Genomic DNA, 8720 nt, shown 5'->3' on the forward strand with positions numbered 1-8720 from the left:
AAATAAACTGTTTTTTAATGCTTTGTTCAACCTATATGAAGGAAAGAATCAAACAAACCAAAAAAAAAAAAAAAAAACAAACCAGAAATATTACTCATGAAAAATGGATTGAAGAATTTACCTATGGTAGAGTGGATGCACAAAACTTAGAAGGCCAAGGGGAAGAGAGGAAAATGGTATTTGGAAAGAATAGAAAATAGATAAAAATGTTGAAAAGGAGAAATGAGGAAATAAAATTTAAAAACAAAACAAAACAGTATTTCTTCTCCAAGTTAGATTACAATCTTTCCTTTTTTTTTTTTTTTTTGTAAGCTCAAAATGCTTCTTGAGCTTTTCATTTTATTCTAATTGTCATCTTAAAAAAAACAAGTTTAATGAAATTGCTGAAAGCTTTGGGAAAAAATAGAGAGAAAGCTGCAAGGTGCTAAAACCATCCATTATTATGAGACTGTGAACTGTAAACATCAGACAGGGCACTCATCACTGCAGAGGCAAATTGAATGCTGAAAGAGGCTTGCTTTATTGTCTCTCTGATTTAAAATTGATTGAAATGCATATACAAATGGAAAAGCTGTCAAAACGCAGCCAGTGGTGAGTTGATAGCTTGCCTTCAGATTCTGACCCAAAGCTTTAATGCAATTGCTTGCAGGTGGGGGAGGAAGAAGGCAGGTTTTGAACTGAGATCTGGTCACTATAGACAATCATTTCCTTTTGTGTTGATTGATCATGAGCAGGAAAACAGCATGTTTGCTCAAGCTGATGAAACTGGTACGGATGCTGCCTTGCCTTTCTGGGCATTTATTTTTTTTTTCCTTTTACAAAGGACAGAATATTCAAGTCTGAAGGATACTTGCAATATCACAGGGAAAAGAGACTGAATTAAAAAGGCTAACAGCAGCATCTTGGGACCGTGGAAAGGGTTCTGTCTGATTCAGGAGTCAGAACATCTGAATTCAAATTCTGTTTCCAATATTACTATCTATGTAAACTTGAACAAGTCTCTAAGACACTTCTAAATTTTCTCAATTATATAATAAGCATGGAATTAATAAAGTTCATGTTTCTTCTAGTTCTAGATCTGAGGTGCTTCTGCTTGTATAGATGAAATCTTCTGGCTCTCTTAGCTATAAAGACTCCCCTATGCACCCATTGCAATGACAGTAGAATGTCACTTCCAATGATGACATCATCCAAAACATTGTTCACTATGACTAGTTTTAGAAGCTTTCCCTGCTGCCTCATAATGTAGGTATTGGGCGTTGCTGACAAGAGAATTTCCTTATGATGGGGGTTGAGGTCCCTTTAAGAACCCTCCCTCCCCCATGGCTGGCCTTTGATTTACAAATTCTGGTCAGTGGGCTTTCCCCATCTCCCACTGGATCTGAGCTAACTTGGGTTTTCCCAACCCCCACAGTTTAAACCCATTGAATTCTATTCAATGCTGAACCTGGCTGAAAGCCCACCAGGAGCCTGGGAGTCCACCCACCTTTAAGATCACCAAGAGCCCCCATTATAAAAGGGGCCACTTTGGAGGCCACATTGCAGAAGTCCTAAGCATGGCATCCTTATGTTAGTCATGCCAAGGGTTTCTGCCCACTGGTCCTAATTCAGTGCCCTTTATCTCTGCCCTCAACTTTACTAACTAAATTTTACTTCCAAATTCCTACAATAACCTTTTTTATCAATTTAAGTTTTTGGGCCTGTAAATTAATTTACAGGAGACTCTGCACTGTCATGCAATCTTTGCGCTGCCCCAAAAAGGGGGTTCCCCTTTCCTAACTTTCATCACTTAAACACTGACTCTATCATACTATTATGTTACTGAAAAGCTTTAAATTACTAATCGTTTGGTTGTGTCATGAACTCCCTTAGTAGCTTAATGAAATTTATGGGTCTTGTCTAGAATGGCATATTTAAGTGCAAACAATAGGATTGCAAAGGAAAGCAATTATGATTATATACAATTATCTATATTTTTATTAGATATTTCTCTACCTATGTATCTTTCATCTAGCTATATGTCATGCATGGGGTACTCAGGGAGTTCTAGCACATGTCTAGCATAGGTTAGGACTTGCTGAACTCTTTATTCAGGGATGCTTATTTCTCTTTACTGTTCATCTGGTATATAACTATACTCTGTACCTCCAAGAATCTATAAAATGCACAACAGCCACCCCCAGTAAAACATCTCTGCATATGGGCTAAGTCAGTTTGAGAGTAACTGATAGCTTAAACCTGTAGGAGAATTAGGGTGGTGTCTACTCCAAGCATGTGAAGATTTCTCCCTCGGACAAATATGGTGCTGATAGGTAAACCAAGTAGGATCAAAACAGAGAAAAAAGTATACGTCAATTTCTCTAGAGAATATCAATGCAAACATCTTAAGTAAATATTAGCAAAGAGACTACAGAAAGTTATCCCCAGGATAACACACCATGACCAAGTAGGATTTATATCTGAACTGGCTTATTCAATATTAGGAAAACTATTAGTATAATTGACTATATCAATAACCAAACTAAGAAAATCATGGGTAATCTCAATAGATGCAGAAGAATAACTTAACAAAATCTAACACCAATTTCAATTAAAAATGCTAGGTACAAGATCAAATACACTTTTCCTTAAAATGATCAGTAGCATGTATTTAAAACCATCACCAAGCATCATATATAATGGGGATAAACAAGAACCATTCCCAGTTAGAGCAGATGTGAAACAAAGTTGCCCACTATCATCATTCCAATTCAATACTGTATTAGAATTTTAGCATCAGCAAAAAAAAAAAAAAAAAAAAAAAAAAAGAATAAGAAAAAGAAATTAAAGCAATCAGAATATGTAATGAGAAAACCAAATTATCACTCTTTGCAGATATGATAATATACTTAGAGAATCCTAGAGAATCTACTAAAAAGTACTAGAAACAATTCACAACTGTAGCAAAGTTGTAGGATACAAAATAAGTTTACATAAATGATCAGAATTTTTATATATTACCAATAAAGTCCAGCAGCAAGAAATACAAAGAGAAATTCCTCTGAAAATAGATAATATAAAATATTTGTGAATCTACCTGTCAAGGCAAAGTCAGGAACTATATGAACACAATTAACAAAACACTTTCCACATGAATAAAGTCAAATTCAATCAATTGGAAAAATATCAAGTGTTCATGAGTAGGTCGAGCTAATATAATAAAAATGACAATAATATCTAAATTAATGTATATATTCAGTGCCATACCAAATTCCTAAGAAATTATTTTACACAGCTATAAAAAATAATAATGAAGTTCATCTGGAAAAACAAAAGGTCAAGAATTTCAAGGGAATCAACGAAAAAGAAAATGCCTCTGAACATGGCCTAGCTGTGCCAGACTTTAAACTATATTATAAATCAGTGGTTTTTCATTTGGTACTGGCTAAGAAATAGAATAATCTATCAGTGGATTAAGTTAGTTTCACAAGACACAATAATCACTGACTGTAATAATTTAGTATTTGATAAACACAAAGACACCAAATTCTGGGATAAGAATTCACTATTTTACAAAAATTGTTGGGAAAATTGGAAATTAGTTTGATAGAAACTAGGCAGTGACCAATACCTAACACTATATACCAAGATAAGGTAGAAATCAGTTTATGATTTAGATATTAAGAGTGATACTATAAGCAAATTAGAACAAAGTATAGTGTATCTCTCAGATCTATGGAGAAGGAAGGAATTTGTGGCCAAAGAAGTACTGGAACTCATAGTTGAACACCAGATAGGTAATTTTGACCATATTAAGTTCAAAAGATTTTGTATAAACAAAACAAATGCTAATAAAACTAGAAGGGAAGAAATAAACTGGAATTTTTTTTTCCATCCAAGACTTTTAATAAAGGTCTCTTTTCTAAAATATATAGAAAATTGACTAAAATGTATTAGAATTAAAAGCCATTCTCCAATTGACAGATGGGCAAAGGATATGAGAAGAGAAGTTTCAGATGAAGAAATTAGTACCATTTATAGTTATATGAAAAATGCTCTAAATTACTATTAATCAGAGAAATGAAAATTAAGATAACTCTGATGTACTCTCAGATTGGCTAAAATGACACTAAAAGATATTGATGAATGTTGGAGGGGATGTGGGAAAACTAGGATACTAATATATTGTTGGTGGATTTGTGAACTGATTGTACCATTCTGGAGAACAATATGCCCAAAGAGTTATCAAAATGTGTATACCCTTTGATCCAGCAGCTTATATCCCAAAGAGATCTTAAAGGAGAGAAAGGAACCCACATGTGCAAAAATGTTTGTGGCAGCCCATTTTTGTAGTGGCTAGAAATTGTTAACTGAGTGGATGCCCATCAGCTGGGGAATGGTTGAATAAATTATGGTATACTAATGTTATGGAACATTACATTCTGTAAGAAATGATCAGCAGGATGATTTCAGAGAGGCTTGGAGAGACTTACATGAAGTGCTGCTAAGTGAAGTGAATAGAACCAGGAGATCACTGCACAATGCAATAGCAAGATTATATGATGACCAATTCTGATGGATGTGACTCTTCAACAGTGAAGTAATTCAGGCCAGTTCCAATGATCTTGTGATGGAGAGAGCCATCTGCATCCAGAAAGAGGACTGTGGGGACTGAGCATGGATCACAACATAGTATTTTCATTTTATTTTTTTGTTGTTTGCTTGTATTTTGTTTTCATTCTTTGTTTTTCCTTTTCTGATCAGATTTTTTTTTTTTCCTGAGCAATATGACAATTGTGAAAATAATATCTAGGAGAATTGCAGATGTTAAACATAGATTGGGTTGGGGAAGCTAGGTGGTACAGTGGAAAAAGTAACAGCCCTGAAGTAAGGAGGACTTGAATTCAAATTCGGTCTCAGACACTTAATACTTCCTAGCTGTGTGACCCTGAGCAAGTCACTTAACCTCAATTGCCTCAAAAAAAATATTGGATTAATTGCTGCCTAGGGGACAGAGTGGGAAGAAAGGAGGGAAAAATTGGAACACAACATTTTGCAATGCTCAATGTTGAAAAGTATCTATGCATATTAAACTAATAAATATAAATAAAAATAAAAAGTTTAAAAAAAATCACAATGATTCCCCTGTCAGAATAGGTGGCTAAGAACAATTTGTTTCAATAGTCATAAAAATTGCTGAAGCAGGTATTGTGACATGCTTAGATCTTGGTCAACTATCAAAGACACCAAGGTCATCCACTGCATTCTGGGCTTTCAACAGTCAATCCAACTTTTGTCTTGTCATGAACTTTGATGATTTTGGAAGGGAGAGTGTCAGGATGAAGACTAATTCTGCCTCACTTGAATGCAATTCTTGTATCAGTCACTCTGAAATATCATTTGTCCGCTTTGAATGATGATCAAAACCAACATCAACAACAGTACATCATCTAAAACTATATCTATTGCATTCATTGATTCTAGATAAGATTCTCTGTTTTAAAGCCTTCCCTCTACAAAATATTCTGATTCATTTGTTAGCAATATAGTCTCAACCAGACTGATGATTTTACAGACAATTGTCAAACGATTGATCAGATTAGCGAAAGGTCAGCTTCACCTAACTATTAACTGGAATGGTCAGAATCCATTCCACAAAATGATTTAGCTGTCAAAATACCAGACTAGTCTGATTATCTGGCCGTACGACCTTTTGTATGATCATCAGCTTATTTTGTAAATATTTATAAGATGAAAGATTATGTCATATCTCTCAATAGAGTCCAGACTAATTTTTTTTTTCTGGCATTCAAGGAAGGCTAATCTCTATAACTTTTGCTCATATAATATTTATAGCAGGAAGGTTCCCCAAATATTGCTATTTATCCTTTTGGGAATATTATTCCTTCACTAAATGCAGATCAGTTATGGTATCCTTTATAAAACATTGCTGTTTATAAAACTCAGATAGAAACAATCTTTCACTTAACTTTTCTCAAATAGTAATCCATAATGCTCTTATGTTCTTATCAAAATCTGTCCTCCATTATCATGAATAGATATATATTATATGCTATTTCATGTTCATATATATATTATATTCCACTTTTTATTATTAACTTTGCAAGGAAAGGTATTATGTCTTAATTATTATTTTCTTTTTATTGCCCCTATCAAAGTATCTGCCACATATCTCTGCACTTATTAGAAGTTTAATACATTTTTGGAGCGAGAAAGTACTTGGACTTTGGATAAGAGAAATTGAATTCTATTTTTATTCTGTTCTTTACTCTCTGTATGACCATGGTCTAGATATTCAACAATTCTGGGTCTTACTTTCTTATCTATAAAGTGTGGAAGTTGGATTTGATGGAATCCAAGGTCTTTTTCAATATATTATCCATGTTCCTATGAGTGTTGCAGGAGTGACTAATAACAACTTCCAATTCTATATCACTTTAAGGGGTACAAATGTTTTTCTCAGAAAAAATCTGTGATATATATGGTAAAAGTGTTATTATCCCTATTATACAGAGGAGGAGAGCAAAAGTCAGAGAGGCAGCTAGATATCACAGTGGACAGAGTATAGGACTTAGAGGCAGGAAAATCTGAGTTTATAATCCTGCCTCAGATACTTACTATCTTTGTGACCCTGGGGAAGGTATATAATAACTTCCTGCTTCAGTTTTCTCATCTGTAAAATAATATTATAACCTGCCTCACAGGAGTTTTGTAAAATCAAATGAGATAATATTTGTAAATACTTCATGCTTATTTTAGTTTTTATTGTTGATGTTGTTACATATAACTTGACATGAATAGCAAACTGGACACTAAGTATTAAAGACAGGATTTTAATCCAGATATTTTCTGATTCCCAGAAAGATTCCTTTTTTTTTTTTTTCCATTTGATACACTTAATAACTATTACATTGCTTTGTGTGTATAGGGGGAAGTAAGAAGTAAAACGATGACTACACAGACTGTCATATCACTCATAAATGTTTATATTTCTTAAACTCAATAAATTAAAAAAATGTAATGAATCACACATTAGATGATATTTAATGTTTTCCCGTCTTTAGAAATAAGCAAGAAGCAAAATCATGTTTCTATAAATCATCTTTTTGCCACTCAGGTCTCCATGAGTGCCTCATTGAGGAAGATAATTGTTCTTTTGGAGAATAAATCTGTGCACATTTTTTAAATTGAGCTAAAAGTAAGGGAAAGAAAATTCTAGAGGAAGAGGCTAGAACAAGTACCACTGGTAGTAATGGTAACCTTTAATAATGATTTCTCTAATAATGATCCCACCACTCCATTTCTCATCTTGGATCCTTTTCCAGTTCTCTTCTCTTTCTTAGACTCTTACCACAGGCTCATGTCAATGCAGTCCCATTACAAAAACATTAAAAAAACACAAAACAATCGAAAACAACAACAACAAACAAAAACAAAAGAAACAAAAAACATAGGCCCTGTTACAGTAAATATGCCAGACCAAAACTACCTTGAAAGTTATGTCCGTAATAATGACATCAAATGACATTTTGTGGGAAAGCATAGTAGTTTCTACAGTACTTAATATATATATATATATATATATATATACATACATACATATATATATATAAATAGAAATATATAAAATATTTTTCTTATAGTACCTTTATGAATTAGATAGTACAAGTTCTTTTTATTCCCATTTTAGAGATGAAGAATCTGAAACTCAATCCATGAGATAATTTTGTCTCTTAGCTAATCAACCAAAATCTACACTTGCATAATCTCAGGATTTGAGAACCAGAAAGGACATCTGCAGACAATCCATATCCTAAAGGAATCCCTTTAAAGGGTAAGCAATACTCCTGACAATTTCTATTTAATGATCCACAAGAAAGGGAAAATCACCTCTTGAAGCATCCCATTCCAGTCTTGGATAGTTCAAATTTTCTTTTCTTTCTTTCTTTTTTTTTTTTTTTTAATCGGAGGGGGAAGAGTTTAATTTTACTTCATTCTTTATAATTCTACCAGGTAAGCCTCAACAATTTAAATCCATTTTTCATAAGAATTTTAAATACTTGAAATGGTTATTCTACAAGCCTTTCCCCCCTCAGTTTAAACATCCTCAGTTCTTTAAAATGAAACATAGGCTGTACTCAAAGACTTTCACTCTATCAGATATTTTGTTTTAAATGCTCTCTTCTCATTAATGCCATTTATTAATTGTTGCATACAGTATGGAATACTCCAAAAGAGATCTGACCAGGAGAGAAAGCTGAGAGTCTCTACCTGTTCCCCTTGTTGATAGAATTTATGAGTCTATTTTTTTGTTTTATTGTTGCTCACTTTTTTCCAGTCATGTCTAACTGTTAAGGATCCAATTTAGGGTTTTCTTGGCAAAAATACTGGAGTGATTAGCCATTTCCTTCTCCAGCTCATTTTACAAATAAGGAAACTGAGGCAAATGGGGCTAAGTGATTTGCTTACAATTACATAATTAATATGTGTCTGATGCTGGATTTGAAGTTGGGTTTTCTGCTTCTAGCCAATCTAAAAATGCCAATTGCATTTTTGGCTGCCATATCACAGCCCCTGACTTATAAAGAGATTTTAGTCTCCTAAAAGTTCAGAGTCCTTGATTTCAAATCCATAGGGCTTTCTATCCCACCATATTGCCTGTAGAATTCTCATAGAATATTAGTAATTGTCCTAATAGGCTGAATTCAATTGAATCTTTA

The sequence above is a fragment of the Sminthopsis crassicaudata genome, chromosome 6 (genome assembly GCF_048593235.1).
Source record: "Sminthopsis crassicaudata isolate SCR6 chromosome 6, ASM4859323v1, whole genome shotgun sequence".
NCBI classification, from domain to species: Eukaryota; Metazoa; Chordata; class Mammalia; order Dasyuromorphia; family Dasyuridae; genus Sminthopsis; species Sminthopsis crassicaudata.